Below are 17524 nucleotides of genomic sequence, written 5' to 3'. Positions count from 1 at the left end.
CAAAGGTCTTGTAACTTGACAGCTTTAAGACTTGCATGCTTCAATGCCAGAGTTCCTGAGCCAACATTTTGGCTGCTAAGCAGGACCGTTGTTAAGTGATACTGATATTATATAACACTTTTAATTAAGTGGGTACCTTGAATAAACATAACTTTGAGTTTCAAATAATACTGATTTCGTTGTTGTCTTAGGTGACATCTGTGAAAAAAATTGAGGTGCTCAGGCATAAAAATATGCCGCTCAAACACTATACTTTTCTGCTCACACTGAAAAAAAATTAGAGGGAACATTGTCCGTGTCACTCCTGGCTGATCGCGAACAGCAGGGAGGTGACAGGCGGCTGGATCCAGGCGATAATGACCGCTTCTCTCGGGGAAGGGTCCTTTCCCCCCCCTCTAAAGGTGGCGGTGGTGAGACCCCTACTGAAGAAGCCGTCCTTGGATCCAGCCGTTTTAAATAACTACCGTCCAGTCTCCAACCTCCCCTTTGTTGGGAAGGTTGTTGAGAAAGTGGTGGCCTCTCAGCTCCAGCAGTCCTTGGAGGAAACTGATTATCTAGACGCCTTCCAATTTGGTTTCAGGCCTGGCTACAGCACAGAAACTGCTTTGGTCGCATTGGCCGATGATCTTTAGAGAGCCAGAGACGGGGGCCGGGCCTCCGTTCTGGTGCTCCTTGACTTCTCAGCGGCCTTCGATACCATCGACCATGGTATCCTTCTGCGGCGGTTGCGAGAGGTGGGGGTGGGAGGCACCGTTCTTCGGTGGTTCTCCTCCTACCTCTTGGACAGGTCGCAGTCGGTGTTGGTCGGAGGGCAGAGGTCGACCCCTAGGCCCCTTAATTATGGGGTGCCGCAGGGGTTGGTCCTGTCCCCCCTCCTGTTCAACATCTACATGAAGCCGCTGGGAGAGATCATCCGACGGCACGTGATAAAATACCACCAGTATGCGGACGATACTCAATTGTATCTGTCCGCCCCGTGCCAGCTCAGTGAAGTTGTTGACATGATGTGTCAGTGCCTGGAGGATGTTAGGGTCTGGATGGGGGTGAACAAGCTGGCTCTCAATCCTGACAAGACCGAGTGGCTTGTGTTTTTCCCTCCCACAAGTTGGCCAGGTATTCCATCTCTCAGGCTGGGGGGTGAAATTATACGCCCCTCAGACAGGGTTCGCAATTTGGGAGACCTCCTGGATCCACAGCTGACTTTAGATCACCATTTGTCAGCTGTGACCAGGGGGGCATTTGCCCAGGTTCGCCTGGTGCACCAATTGCGTCCCTACCTGAACTGGGAGGCTCTTACAACAGTCACTCATGCCCGTGTGACCTCAAGACTGGACTACTGCAACGCGCTCTACATGGGGCAGCCCTTGAAGAGTGTTCGGAGACTTCAGCTTGTCCAGAATGCAGCCGCGCGAGCGATTGTGGGTGCTCCTTGGTACACCCACGTTACACCTATCCTCCGCAAGCTACACTGGCTGCCTATTGGTCTCCGGATACGCTTCAAGGTGCTAGTCGTCACTTATAAAGTGCTACATGGTATTGGACCTGGGTACTTGAGACCCCGCCTTCTGCCAATTACCTCCCATAGACCCATTAGATCCCACAGATTAACCTCCTCCGAATTCCATCTACCGGCCAATGCTGTCGACCACCCGGAGGAGGGCCTTCTCTGTGGCTGCTCCGGCCCTCTGGAATGATCTCCCCATGGAGATTCAGACCCTCGCCACCCTTCAGGCCTTCCGTATAGCCGTTAAGACCTGGCTGTCCCAGCAGGCCTGGGGTTGTTGAGTTCCATCCCCTACTCAAATTGGTTGTGCTTGTTGTGTTTTTAAAATTGTTTGTATTGTTGTCTTGTTTTTTGTCTTACTTTTTTACATTTGTTCCCCTCCCCTTGGCTTTTGTTCAGCCGCCCTGAGTCCCTTTGGGAATCGGGCGGCATACAAGTTGAATAAATCCAATCCAATCCTAAATCCAATCCAATTAAAATAAAATTTAAAAAAATTCCAAAAATGGAAGCTTATTTTGTTTTCAGGTGAACCTGCCTTAATGTCCCACATGTATCCCACCTTGAGTTCCCAAGGGGGGGGAAAGTAGGACGTGTACCTGTAGGGAAATGGATCATAAAATACTTTTCTCTTACGTGACCAGGCGAAATGCACAACTTCCTCCTCGCCTACGTAGATACCCCAATGCTGAAAGAAAGGCATCTGAAATTGGATCATATCTCCAAGTTTTGGGGGATCTCCGTTTTGGAAGACATGTTCTACATCTTTTATGATCCCATCCTGTGTAGAAATTCCGGGAAAGAAAGAAAGAACATCCAAGAAAAGAAAGGGACAAAAATGGATTCCAATGAAGTATGAATAAACATTTCAATGGCAGGTAAAGTAAATCAAGATATTTATTTGTCCAGTCGTTCAAATTCTACATTATGCTAAGATATAATTAAAGGGATTATAAAGGGATCTGATAAAATCTCATATGAAGATCTCACTCACCACCAAGTTCCTAAAGTAGTCCATCTCTGGATTTTGTCGTCTCCTCCTCCTCCTCCTTCACAATATACCAAGCTTCTAAGTTTCTGCCAAGAATCTCCTGTGTTCTCTCTTGTTACGCACAAAGAAAATAAGAAACAAACTCTTTACAACGGCATTTATAACAGCAATTGCTTAGTGCAAAAGTCTACTCACCCAACCCCTCCCAGGGCTCTCGGGAAAATCATAAATATCGCGGATCATAAAAACTACAATTCATGGCCTTTGTGAATCCTTCGGTTCTTTCACTTACAGCCACGCTGCCTTGGATTTCAATTCGGTATCGCGCCTGGTATCTCGGCTGGCATTTTGACCCTCCCGCAAGTTCCTCGTTCCACTTTATAAGACACATTGGTCATTATTACCAGATTATTGTCTGCCGGACCACAAGAGTGGTGCGGTGGCCTAGAGGCGGCTCTGTCGCCTCACAATAGGACGCTATGCGTTCGATCCTAAGTGGAGGAAGAGTATATATGCTGAACAAAACTCCACATCGGCAACAGGAAGAGCATCTGGCCAGTAAAGGCTTTCCTTGCTCCATTCACTTGCCCAGATTCCACCCCGCAAGGGATTACAGGGGTCATTAAAAGAAGAGGCTGTGCCACCACCTGAGCAGGTTGTGGTTTGAACAAACCCTTCTCCAATCTGCCTTTTTCCACATTGTAATGGATCTCCATCCTGTGTCCCTCAGCATTTCGATGGAGACCATATCAACTCCCTTGGGATGGCCATTGTCTTCTTCCTAAGGCTCAAATGTTTGTTTCTGGCTGAATCCCGATTCTTATTCAGTGGGATATTGATAGTCCTCGATGTATGACCCCAACTCACCCCCAAATTACTAAGTGAGACAGTTGTTCAGTGAATATTTGACTCCTGGTAACTGTCTGTCAGCCCTCCTCCGGAAAAAGGTGGTCAGGCCTGGAAAACGGCAAAACACAAACAAACAGACAAACAACAAAAAACAGAAAAAGAAAAATGGGGGGGGGGAGAGAAAGTCAGGAATGAGAGTCTGCTAGGGCTTGTCCGGATAAGCAGAATAGAACTGGCGGAGCAGTTGGGGGGCCTGGAGATGGGACTTGTCCACCCACTCGGCATGAGACTGAGGGAAATGCTTCCAAGCCACCAGGTACTGAAGGCGGTTCCGCCGTCTACGAGAGTCCAAGATTTCCCGAACCTCAAAATGCTGCTCACCATCAATCAATAGGGGGGCAGGTGGCGGATCCACTGGCGGACGCAAAGATGAAAAACAAACAGGTTTAACGAGATTAATGTGGAAAACAGGATATACACGCTTGAGGTGCTTGGGCAGCTGTAAGCGAACCAAAACAGGATTGATGACCTTGATTATGGGAAACGGGCCAACATACTTAGGCCCCAACTTTTTTGACTTCTGTGTAGTTTGAAGGAACTTTGTGGATAGATAAACTTGGTCACCCACTTTGTACTGATAAGGTTGAGAACATTTCTTATCAGCCTGTTTCTTATGCGCACGGTGCGCAGCATCCAAAGTGTGAAGTGCCAAAGGCCAAATATGCCACAACCGCTCACTCCACTCGGAGATGGATGAAACCTGTGGCTGCTCAAGAGGAACTTCGGGAATAGGATCAAAGTCCTGGCCAAACACAACACGAAAAGGGGTGAATCCAGTGCTGCTATGTACAGAATTATTATAAGCCACTTCCGCGTGCGGCAACAAGTCCACCCAATCATCTTGCTGGTAATTGATGAAACAACGTAAATATTGTTCTAGAACAGAATTAGTCCTCTCGCAAGCCCCATTAGTCTGAGGGTGGTGGGCGGAGCTTAGACCCTGGGCAGAGCCAATGCGTTTAAGAAATTTTTTCCAGAAAACGGAGGTGAATTGGACGCCCCTATCAGAAATTATGCGGTCAGGCACGCCATGCAAGCAGTAAACGTGAGAAATGAAAAGTTTAGCGAGTGCCTTCGCAGAAGGGATCTTAGGGCAAGGTATGAAATGAACTTGCTTGGAAAACAAGTCTGTAACCACCCATATGACCGTGTGCCCCTGGCTTTCAGGAAGTTCGACAATAAAATCCATAGAAATCTCCTTCCGGGGGCAACAGGGTGAGCCACAGTCTGGAGTAAACCTTGCGGTTTCCCCGGCGGGCGCTTAGCAGCTGCACAAACAGGACAGCTGGCAACATAAAGTTCAATGTCCTCCTTCAAAGATGGCCACCAAAACTGTCGTTTCACAAGATGCAGTGTCTTCACAAAGCCAAAGTGCCCCGCCAACTTGGAATCATGTGCCCGTTGGAGAACCACGAGACGAAGAGAGGCAGGGATGTAAAGTTTCGCTCCAATCCATGGCAAATCGTCTCTCATTGTGCATTCACCTTGATGCTGCTGGAACCAATCATCCTGAGGAAGGGCCTTTTTGAGGTCGGAAAGGAAATCTTGAGACACGTCCACCTTAGCGCGTGTCTGTTGCCTAGTAACAACAGGAGCAGCGAGGCTAGATGTGGAAACTACGGGTTGAACAATACTCAGCTTAGAGCAGTTGTACTGACGGAGTCTGGACAAAGCATCAGCCATGAAATTCTTCCCCCCCGGGATGTACTTAAGTGTGAAATTAAAACGATTGAAATGCTGAGCCCAGCGCATCTGCTTAGGGGAGAGTCGCCTGGGAGTCCTCAAAGCTTCCAAGTTCTTATGGTCAGTCCACACCTCAAACGGGTGTTTAGCGCCCTCCAGGAAATGGCGCCATGTGGTCAAAGCCCAACGTACAGCAAATGCCTCTTTCTCCCAAATCGCCCAACGTCTCTCTGTCTCTGTGAGTTTACGAGAGGTGTAGGCACAAGGTTGTAGATTACCTTGGTCATTCGTCTGAAGCAAAACGGCTCCCACTGCCACGTCGCTGGCATCAGCTTGAACGACAAAAGGCTTGTCCACATCTGGATGCTTCAGAACTGGCTCTTCGGCAAAAAGTCTCTTCAACTTTTCAAACGCAGCTTGACACTCCATGGTTCAATTCAACGGTTTGCTAGGTTTAGGTTTCGGCCCACCTTTGGACTTCAACAAATTAGTGATGGGAAGTGCAATTTTGGCAAAAGAAGGGATGAACTGACGGTAGAAATTAGCAAAACCCAAAAATTTCTGCAATTGCCTCCCACTCAGTGACTGCCTTGACCTTAGCGGGGTCCATTTCCACCCCTGCGGGTGAGATGCGATACCCAAGGTAGGTTTTGCCTTTAGGTTTTGCCTTTATTTGTATGCCGCCTTTTTCCCTGAGGGGACTCAGGGCGGCTCACAATTCAAAAAGGGAGGGGGAAAAGACAAACAATAGACAATACAGCATGTTAAAAAGAACACAACAATCGCACAATTCGAGTGGGGCTACAATCTTAACCCCAGGCCAGCCGGGACAACCAGATCTTTACAGTGGCGCGGAAGGACTGGAGGGTGGTGAGGGTTCGAATCTCCATGGGGAGTTCGTTCCAAAGGGACGGAGCAGCCACCGAGAAGGCCCTCCTCCGGGTAGTTGCCAGTTTGCACTGACTAGAAGATGGGATTCGGAGGAGGCCTAATCGATGCGATCGAATCGGTCTAGTGGAGGTAATTGGCAGTAGGCGGTCTCTCAAGTACCCAGGCCCACTACCATGAAGGGCTTTATAGGTGATAAGTAGCACCTTGAAGCGCACCTGGAGATCAACAGGTAGCCAGTGCAGCTCGCGGAGGATAGGTGTTATGTGGGTGAACTGAGGTGCACCCACAATCGCTCGCGCGGCCGCATTCTGGACTAGCTGGAGTCGCCGAATGCTCTTCAAGGGCAGCCCCATGTAGAGCACATTGCAGTATTCCAGCCTAGGTAGTCTATCTTCTCCTGGTGAAATTCACATTTGGATAACTTGGCATAAAGTTCCGCGGCTTGGAGTTTCTTCAGGACAGTGCGGACCAACTTGACGTGGTCTTCATATGTTTGAGTGTAAATAAGGATATCATCTAAATATACGATAACGCCTTTGTAAAGGTGGTCATGCAAAATCTCATTAATTAACTGCATGAAAACTGCAGGTGCCCCTTGCAGGCCAAAAGGCATTTCACGGAACTGGAAGCACCCCAGGGGGCAGTTGAAAGCAGTCTTCCACTCATCTCCCTCCTGAATGCAGATTCTATAGTATGCCTCCCATAAGTCCAGTTTAGTAAAAATGCGGCCTTTTCCCAGTTGGGCCAGCATGTCCTTCATCAGAGGCAAAGGGTAGAGATTATGAGAAGAGATTGAATTAAGGTTCTTAAAGTTCACACATAAGCGCAGAGAGCCATCTTTCTTCTCCCTGAATAGTACAGGGGCCGCCACCTTGGGTCTGGCTGGTTCAATGAAACCCCTTTGTAAGTTTTTGTCAATAAACTTCCTCATTTCCTCCATCTCCCTGGGCGACATAGAGTAAATTTCGGGTTTTGGAAGCGGCACTCCGGGCAAAATCTCGATGGAGCAGTCAGTGCTCCTGTGGGGTGGAAGCTTATCCGAAGATTTTTCACTAAAACCCCCCTTTAAGTCCCAATATTCTTTCGGAATCTTTTCTTCCCCTTCAATTTTCTCCTGGCCCCTGGCAGCCAATGCGGGGCTGGAGCCACCAGGCTCAGGGGCGTTGGCATCCCCGTCTGGGGCTGTGCTGGTCCGGATGCGCAGCCACCCCTCCCTCCAGTTAATGCGAGGGTTCCATTTACGAAGCCAGGGGAGTCTCAAAATAAAGGGTCTGTCCATCCCAGGTGCCACAATAAAAGAGATCAATTCCACATGGGTGCCCATTTTCATCTCTAGAGGTTCAGTGTAGAAATGGGCCGGGCCTCCCCCTGCAATGGATCCATCGATTTGGCAAAAAACAATAGGGGTTTTCAAAGTCCTCAATTTTAAGCCCAGTTTCTCAACCATTGCAGGATTAATCATACATCTAGAACAGCCCGAATCAAGTAGAGCAGAAAGCCGCTCTGTCTCCCCACCAGATGGCACCCTTAACTCAATTGGGATCAACATGGGGCCTTTATGTGAACTCACGCACTGAGGCGAGCCGTCGTCATCGGAGTCATCAGAGGAGCTGGTGGTCACGTCCGCTCCCTCCTCCTTCCCCAGGGCCTTGCTTGCCTTCCCTTTCCTCTTGGCAGGGGTTTGGGCGGGCGGAGGAAGTTTAACGCGGCAATCCATGGCTCGATGGCCTCCTTTTCCACAACAGAGGCACATGAAAGGCTTGTCTTTGCTGGCGGAGCTTCCCTTCCCTTCACCCCTGATGCGGAATGGGGCCCTTTGAGCTGGGTGGGGGTTGATCTCTCTGCTTTTTCCCCTTTCACACGTTGAATTCTAATCAAGTCTAGTTCAACATCTGCTGTATTTTCATAGCCAGCAACAATTCGCTTAGGAAGGTGTCTGTTAACGCATTGTTGGTAAATGTCCTCATTTAATCCCAATGCAAACTGATCCTGAACCTCTTCAGCCACTGGCTTATTTCCCTGTTTTAGGGCCATAAAATTCACCTTCCCTCGTCTCTCAATCAGCGGGTCATCAAACCTCCTTTTAAGTGCAGTCATAAAGTCATTAAAATTCCTCAGGACAGGGGAATTACATTGGTGTAAGCTCACCATCCAAACGGCCGCTTTTTTTTTCCAAAGAAAGTGAAACTATTCGCACTTTCATCTCATCTGACTCTAAACCTTGGCCATATTTTTCCATATAGTTGCAAATCTGCATGACGAAAGGACCCAACCTCTTTTGTATCACCGTTATATTTTACTGGTAAGGGAGGGACTTTTGCACTTCTGCGTCTTCTGGGGGACCCCCCTACTCTGGCAACAGCCCTGGCTGGGGGGTGGTGAGACTGTTTCTGAATTTGAATTGGATTTGAATTGAATTTACTTTATTTGTATGCCGCACTTTCCTGGTTTTTTTTTTTTTCTTTTTTGCCCCTTGGCCTCTTTCCATTTCCAGGTAGCCCTGTCTTCAATTTCAACTCCTTAGCATCAGAGCATGTTAATTACTTTATTAAAAAATACTAATGATCTGATGGTCATTTCAAAAAACTCTTTCTTAGGGAACACCTAGAAGCCAAGAGGAACATACGTGCCGAATTTCAAGTTTGTAGGCTTAATTTGTGTGTGTGTGTGTGTGTGTGTGTGTGTGTTGCATTTGTGCTGATAAATAAATGAATGGAGACTAGTATAGATCTATTTCAAGCTATTTAGCTCTCATCAGCTAGCCATACCCTTACTGGGATTTGAACCTTTGCTGTTACATATTAAGCAGTTGTGTTAATCACTAAGCCACAAGGTTCTCCTTCTTTATCAGCTGAGCCAGGGAAATAGGTATGTGTTTAGTATCACTAAACTATTATATGCTTCCTCCCGTATTTGGGCATACCAGGGGTTGTGATACTAAACACACACACACACACACACACACACACACATTAGATTTTTATTAGATTTTTACAACCCTCGGTATGCCCAAATATGGGAGGAAGATCACTACTTCCATTCTCTGTCCTTAATGACCTAGGTTGAATATATATATATGCAACCTAGGTCATTAAGTGTATGATTCAATGTGTTCTATGAATTAAAAAAATAAGCTAAGCAAGTGAAAGCTAAACTAACTACAGCTCTATAAAGTGTTTTTCTATTACTGAAAATAAAGGAAAAAATCATAAACTGAAATTAAAGTCTCTCTTAGAGGTAGTTTTCTTGACAACGACACGAAGAATAGAAAGGAATTCTTTATTGGCCGAATATGATTGGACACACAAGGAATTTGTCTCCGGTGCAAGGTCTCGGTGTACATACAAGCGACAAGCGATAAATCATAATAATAAGATACAATCCTCATAAATCGGTGATAACCACAAGAGACTAAACAGTCAATCAACATAAATCATAAAATGAAAAGTTATGAGGCCAAGGTAATAGGAAAGATGAGAAGGATAGTAGTAATACAGCCTTAGTAGGTAGTTTGACAATGTTGTGGGAAGGTGTTGTTTGGCAGAGTGATGGCCTGGGGAGGAAAAAACACTCCTTGTTTATCAAATTGTTTTCGGCATGCTGTGCAATATTAGTGGGCTCCTATCCAAGCCCTAAGGAGATCTGATTCTTCGTAGTTTTTTAGGATTAACATCTATCGTGACCCGTCAAAACCGCGGTTGAAAAAACCACGGTCGACGAAAGCACGTACCTGACGTCATCAGCAGTGCGACGAAAAAAATTAAAAAATAAATTAAAATAAAATAAAATTAAAGCAAGCCGATTCACATAAAGGTAAGGGTTAGGGTTAGGGTTAGGTTAAGGGTTAGGGTTAGGTTTAGGGTTACGTTAAGCGTTAGGGTTAGGTTTAGCGTTAGGTTAAGGGTTACCGTTAGGTTTAGGGTTAGGTTAAGGGTTAGGGTTAGGTTTGGGGGGTTAGGGTAAGGTTTTCGCTTTAATTTTAAATTTACCGCTCACAGCGCGATGTTTTCGTCGCGCTGTGATGACGTCACGTACGCGCTTTTGTCGAGCGCGCTTTTGTCTACCGCGGTTTTGTGGTGGAACCAACATCTATATCGTAGCATCTAGGTCATACCTATCCCAAGTTGTGTAGTTCAATTTATTGTGATGGCTGGGAAATGCTGGGATTTTTAAATGTCCCTGGAGATTCTCAACCATCCAGGTCATGGTTGTCCCAAAGATGCTCCCCCCCCCCGAAAGGCAACTGGACTTTCTTCGAAGACGTTTCTCTTCTCATCCAAGAAGCTTCTTCAGCTTCCTGCAGAAAGCACAGTTCCCGACTTCTCAATGAAAGAAGAAGACTGGCTAATTTCGCAACGGACGTTTTGTGAAAAAGAGAGTGGAAGGCAAAATTTCCAAGAGCTGAAATCCCTTCTGGCCCACAGCAGCATTGGAACAGATCACAGAATATTGTAAAGAAAGGCGCACAGCAGAGCTGAAGAAGCCGCTTGGATGAGAAGCGAAACTTCTTCAAGGAAAAAAACCAGAAAGTCCAGTTGCCGCTTGAAAAAAAGCACCTTTGGGACTGAGATTTTTAAGTTCAGGTGGGTTAAAAGTTGCCAGCTTTGGGAAACGACAACCTGAACAAAATTTAAGTTCCCAAATTCCCTCCTATTTTTATCAAAGCGCTAGCTGAATATTATCAAAATACCCAGCGTTGCCCGGGAATTTATTTATAGGGGGAAAATGTCCCTACCAAATGTAATTTCTAATGTTGGATTTTCCCCCTTACCAGAGGGAGCCCCCATGTGGAGGACTGTAGCCATGGCAACTCCAGTGCGCTGTACAGTAGAAGCCATTTTACACCAGTAGAGTAGAAGCCGTTTTAAGGCACAACAGGCTGTATCTTAACAGAACACACACACCAAGAGGTGTTAGGGGTGTCTTACCCGCACAATATTTTTTTTCTTGAAAAAAAAACTGGTTTTATTTAATCCCATAAGCAAGATTTGATCCACGTGAGTGAGAATGAAGGCTCACCGCTTTCTCTGGAAGCCTTGACCACCTCCACAGTTGCCCTCAGCTAGGTATCTTCTGACCGCCTGCTCGAAAGCTCGATCTACAGTAAAGTAAAATCTTTCTGCCTTTAAAAGAAAAAAGAGAGAAATTTGTCATGTATCCACCATGTTCGGCCCAAACATTTAGTTCTAAACATTCAATGAGGTAACATTTTTAATGCCTCCTCCCCAATCCTAGTTAACAACCATTTGGGTTGACGTGACTATTTATACTTTTTAAAAAGAGGGTTAATAAGAGCCTAAGTTTCCTCCTGTACTTTTAGGGTGCTATTTTACACCTCCCCCCCTCTCTCTCTCCCTCCCTCTCTCTTTCTCTCTCTCTCTCCCTCCCTCCCTCCCTCCCCCCCTCCCTCTCTCTCTCTCTCTCTCTCTCTCTCTCGCTTAAAAAGTTGCCCAAAAGGTCAAATTGAGCAAGATTTGAAACAAGGACCCACTTGGATTCAGCCTGAGTGATCATCAGAATGCAGAAAACCCTGATTTAATTTGGAGGAGGCAAATTTAGGAAGGGTTTATATTCCTTGCAGCTTTGGGACGACCATGACCTGGATGACAGAGAATCTCTACAGACTTTTAGCTATGCAATTTGGGATGGACACCCTCGGAATGGTTGTGGGAGTAGGAATGGATTTCCAGAGGAAAAAATTGCAGACTACAGGAACCATTTGCAACACTCAGGTGACCCCGAAGACACAGATAAAATCTCCCAAGTGGCCTCAACGACCCTCTAAAAGGATGCAAACGTCCAGCTGTCTGCAAGGAAAATAAATCCTCCTCTTCCCTATCATCCAGACAGATCTGAAGAAGCTTCTTGGATGAGAAGCGAAACGTCTTCAAAAGAAAAACCAAGGAAGTCCAGTTGCCTCCTGAAAAAGCTTAGGGTTTTGTAAAATATATATATATATATATTTATGTAATCAGCCAAGACCCGATGCCACCGAGCTGGGTTCCTGAATTCCATTGGAAGCTACAAATATAATCCAAGTTAGAAGCCTGCAAACTCTACTGGTTTATTCTTGTGGTTTTTTTTGCGGGGGGGGGGGGAGTCCAAACTATTCTAGAAAGTTAAAACCCACCCCTCTCCTAGAAAAATAACTAAACATACAAATATATATTCAAGAGTGAGATATAAAAAGGGGAAAAACCATAGTTAGCATAGATAAGGGAAAGGAATAAGAAATGATACTAGATTATATTCGGGTGTGCGGAAATACCATCCCAAGGAAACATAAATTGAGATTTGAAAGAGACACCTATAACAACAGAAAAAGAAAGGGAGAGAGGAGGAGAGAATGAGAGGAAGAGGAGGGAAGGAAGACAGAGGTAAGGAGAGGAGGATGGAAGGGAGAGAAAGAGAAGGAGTGAGGGTAGGAAGGAGAAGAGGAAGACTAGGAGTAGGGGAGAGGGAAGGGAATAAGAAATGATAGTAAACTATATTCGGGTGTGCGGAAATACCATCCCATGGAAACATAAACTGAGATTTGAAAGAGACACCTATAACAACAGAAAAAGGGAGAGAGGAGGAGAGAATGAGAGGAAGAGGGAAGGAAGATAGAGGTAAGGAGAGGAGGGTGGAAGGGAGAGAAAGAGAAGGAGAGAGGGTAGGAAGGAGAAGAGGAAGACTAGGAGTAGGGGAGAGGGAAGGGAATAAGAAATGATAGTAAACTATATTCGGGTGTGCGGAAATACCATCCCATGGAAACATAAACTGAGATTTGAAAGAGACACCTATAACAACAGAAAAAGGGAGAGAGGAGGAGAGAATGAGAGGAAGAGGGAAGGAAGATAGAGGTAAGGAGAGGAGGGTGGAAGGGAGAGAAAGAGAAGGAGAGAGGGTAGGAAGGGGAAGAATAGGAGTAGGAGAAAGGGAAGGGAAGAAGGAAGGGGAAGGAGAGGAGGATGGAAGGAAGAGAAAGAGGGTAGGAAGGGGAAGAGTAGGAGTAGGAGAAAGGGAAGAAGGAAGGGGAAGGAGAGGAGGATGGAAGGAAGAGAAAGAGAGAGGGTAGGGAGGGGAAGAGAAGAGTAGGAGAAAGGGAAGGGAAGAAGGAAGGGGAAGGAGAGGAGGATGGAAGGAAGAGAGAGAGGGTAGGGAGGGGAAGAGTAGGAGTAGGAGAAAGGGAAGAAGGAAGGGGAAGGAGAGGAGGATGGAAGGAAGAGAAAGAGGGTAGGGAGGGGAAGAGAGGAGTAGGGGAGAGGGAAGGGAAGAAGGAAGGGGAAGGAGAGGAGGAAGGAAGTAGAGAAGGGAGGGATAGAGAAAAGAAAGGGAAAATAAGGTGGTGTTAAAACAGGCGGAAGGGATGGTAAATAAAGCAACCCAAACTGTATATTATAATCTATTAAATGGACAAATGTGTAAGAATGACACATGTAAAGAAGAAGAAGAATTATGTGAATGTATACTTACAATGGTATGTAAGAGAATAAAAAAGAAATTGTGTGTGGGGGGGGGAAGCCGACTTGGGGAATCTCACCTGGTCAGACAGAGCCCTGTCGTATCTCATCAAGGTGGCGAAGTGTTCGCAGTTTGCGCTGGCCGGGTTGTATCTGAGCACCTTGTTCTCCATACTCCGAGCTCTTCTCACCACACAAGCGGGATCCAAAGGGGGATATTTCGGGTCGAATTTGTTCCACACGGCGGTTTTCAGGACTCCCGGGACGGCCTTGATTTTTTCCTTCCGGACTTTAAACTTAAACCCTTCGACCGCTGAGAAGAGAGAGAGGTTGAGACGGTGCCCTTCAGAAATGTTGCATAAATTGACCCCAGAAAATGCACTCCTTATTAAGCACTTATATAAGTTATAGAAAAAAAAATGTATAAATCATTTTTTTTAAATAAATGCTTTTGTTCCCGTCCCTATACCAGAGGCCCAAGTCTCCCGGAAGTCCTTGATTTCCAACTGCTCGAAACTATAACAGCACTCAAAAAAAGTGGCTTTTGACCAGGTTTCACACTGAGCAACGTGCCTCGTGGTCACACGGTCCAAATCCAGGCATTTGGCGACTAACTCGCATTTCTGACGGTGGCAGTGTCCCGGAGGTCCCGTGATCCCCTTTTGCGACCTTCTGACAAGCAAAGTCGAGGGGGGAACCCAGATTCACTTAACAACCATGTTCCTGACTTAACAAGTGCAGTGATTCACTTAACAAATGTGGCAAGACAGGTCGTAAAACGGGACAACATTAACTTAACAGCTGTCTTTCCTAGCAACAGACATTTTGGGCTCAAGTGTGTGTGTGTGTGTTTGTGTGAGAGAGAGAGATACTATATTATAGATAGATACTGTAGGAGAGAGAGAGATGATACATACATACATACATACATACACACACACACACATACACACATACATACATACATATATAGATGATAGATAGATAGATAGATAGATAGATAGATAGATAGATAGATAGATAGATAGATAGATGATAGATATTGTATGATAGATAGATAGATAGATAGAAGATAGATAGAGATAGATAGATAGATAGATAGATAGATAGATAGATAGATAGATGATAGATATTGTATGATAGATAGATAGATAGATAGAAGATAGATAGAGATAGATAGATAGATAGATAGATAGATAGATAGATAGATAGATAGATGATACTGTATGAAAGAGAGATATGAAAGATAGATAGATGATAGATAGATACTGTATGAAAGAGAGGTTAGATAGATAGATAGATAGATAGATAGATAGATAGATAGATAGATAGATAGATGATAGATAGATAGATAGATAGATAGATAGATAGATGATAGATAGATATTGTATGATAGATAGATAGATAGATAGATAGATAGAAGATAGATAGAGATAGATAGAGATAGATAGATAGATAGATAGATAGATAGATAGATAGATAGATAGATAGATAGATGATACTGTATAAAAGAGAGATATGAAAGATAGATAGATGATAGATAGATACTGTATGAAAGAGAGAGGTTAGATAGATAGATAGATAGATAGATAGATAGATAGATAGATAGATACTGTATGAAAGAGAGATAGATAGATAGATAGATAGATAGATAGATAGATAGATAGATAGATAGATAGATAGATAGATAGATAGATAGATACTGTATGAAAGAGAGAGAGAGAGATACTGTATGAAAGAGATATAGATAGATAGATGATACTGTATGAAAGAGAGATATGATAGGTGGGTTAGGTAGGTAGGTAGGTAGGTAGGTAGGTAGGTAGGTAGGTAGATAGATAGATAGATAGATAGATAGATAGATAGATAGATAGATAGATAGATAGATAGATAGATAGATAGATAGATGATAGATAGATAAAGATAGATAGATAGATAGATAGATAGATAGATAGATAGATAGATGATAGATAGATAAAGATAGATAGATATTGTAGGAGGGAGGGAGGGAGAGAGAGAGAGAGAGACTGTCCATGGGGGAGCCTGATTCGCTTAAGAACAAGGTTGCTAACTTATCAACCACAATGATTCGCTTAACAAATGTGGCCAGAAAAGTTCGCAAAATGGGTCACTGAACAAATGTCCTGCTTAACGACAGAAATTTTGGGCTTGGTTGTGGTTGTATGTCGAGGACTCCCTGTACTGAAAAAGAACGCTCTTTGGCTTATTACACTGTAAAATTCAGTTTGGTAATATGTCATCCCACATTATTGTTTAAAATTAAATAAAAATTTGACCCCCACATGCATCAGATCATCCAATGTCACCCAGCCCTGCCTTGTTCTTCTAGGAGATCTCATGAGGTCCAGTCTAAGAATGCTGGATTGTTCCGATCTCGAGAGATTTCACCATCCCTGAACATTTCAGGTGGTCTCGTATTTCTTTCCAAGGTTTGGAAGGAGCTCCATCCTTCGAAAATGTGTAGACTTTTTTTTTTTCCAATTTGCAAAATGCGGATGCCGCAGTGATTAAGCCCTGGGAAATAGCCAGGGACCTCAAAACTCAGAAAACTTACTGTAAGGGGAATCATTTTATGGATGGTTAGAGAATAAATATAAGAATTAGAAATAAAAGTAGATGAGTAAGATATGGAAAATGTATTAATAGAGTTAAATAAATCAAGAAGAGGATTGTTACAATATTTGACCCTTAAGGCAGTGTTTCTCAACCTTGTCAACTTGAAGTCCTGTGGTCTTCAATTCCCAGAATCCCCCAGCCAGCTATGCTGGCTGGGGGATTCTGGGAGTTGAAGTCCACAGGACTTCAAGTTGCCAAGGTTGAAAAACCCTGCGCTTAAGGTAATGGTATTAAGCTAAGAATTTAAATAATGAACACGCTTGCAAATTTTAATTGTCGTTGCATTGAATCTTTGTACCCGGACGAGACACGGTTTAATGGAGGATGGATCGTTTGTATTAAAATAAAATTTAAATTTTTAAAGGAAGCTTTTGAACCTGCCCACCTTGAGTTCCCAGGGGGGAGAAAGTAGGACGTGTACCTGTAGCGAAATGGATCATAAAATACTTTTCTCTTACGTGGCCAGGCGAAATGCACGACTTCCTCCTCGCCTACGTAGATACCCCAATGCTGAAAGAAAGGCATCTGAAATTGGATCATATCTCCAAGTTTGGGGAGATCTCCGTTTTGAAAGACATGCTCTACGTCTTTTTTCATCCCATCCTGTGTAGAAATTCCGGGAAAGAAAGAAATAACATCCAAGAAAAGAAAGGGACAAAAATGGATTCCAATGAAGTATGAATAAACATTTCAATGGCAGGTAAAGTAAATAAAGATATTTATTTGTCCAGTCGTTCAAATTCTACGTTATGCTAAGATATAACTTTGGTCTCGATCTGAAATGGTTTCCAATAATAAAGTATCCATAAAACATTTCATTAGCAGGCAAAGTAACCTGATTCTAAACTCACCCAGAAGAGATTCATTTTTAATTCAAATTCTACGTTAGCTAAGATATAATTTTGGTCTCGATTGGAAATGGACTCCAATAAAGTATCAATAAACATTTCAATGGCAGGTAAAGTAAATAAAGATATTTAGTTGTCCAGTTGTTCAAATTCTAGGTTATGCTAAGATATAATTAAAGGCATTATAAAGGGATCTGATAAAATCTCATATGAAGATCTAACTCACCACCAAGTTCCAAAGGAATTCCATCTCTGGATTTTGTCGTCTCCTCCTCCTCCTCCTCCTCCTCCTCCTCCTCCTCCTCCTCCTCCTCCTCCTCCTCCTCCTCCTCCTCTTCTTCTTCCTCCTCCTCCTTCTTGTTCTCCTCCTCCTCCTCCTCCTCCTCCTCTTCTTCTTCTTCCTCCTCCTTCTTGTTCTCCTCCTCCTCCTCCTCCTCCTCCTCCTTCTGGTTCTCCTTCTGGTTCTCCTCCTCCTCCTCCTCCTCCTCCTCCTCTTCTTCTTCTTCCTCCTCCTTCTTGTTCTCCTCCTCCTCCTCCTCCTCCTCCTCCTCCTCCTTCTGGTTCTCCTTCTGGTTCTCCTCCTCCTCCTTCTCCTCCTTCTCCTCCTCCTCCTCCTCCT

The 17524-nt window shown here is 44.5% G+C and overlaps 1 protein-coding gene across 1 annotated transcript in view; it reads left to right on the top strand.

Moving 5' to 3' along the window:
• Window positions 1-16683, top strand: part of MED21 (mediator complex subunit 21) — a 46587-nt gene extending 29904 nt beyond the window's left edge. Inside the window, exon 6 of the transcript XR_015697636.1 lies at window positions 16524-16683. The gene's annotated coding sequence lies outside the window, so the exon portion shown is untranslated. The remainder of the gene's footprint in view (window positions 1-16523) is intronic.
• Window positions 16684-17524: the final 841 nt, after the last annotated feature.

Source organism: Thamnophis sirtalis, unplaced genomic scaffold, assembly GCF_051295495.1.
Source record: "Thamnophis sirtalis isolate CommonGarterSnake01/CBP01778 unplaced genomic scaffold, rThaSir2_p1.2 scaffold_9, whole genome shotgun sequence".
NCBI lineage: Eukaryota > Metazoa > Chordata > Lepidosauria > Squamata > Natricidae > Thamnophis > Thamnophis sirtalis.
The sequence above is the reverse complement of the archived record's forward strand: the minus strand, read 5'-3'. Positions and strand labels throughout refer to the sequence as shown.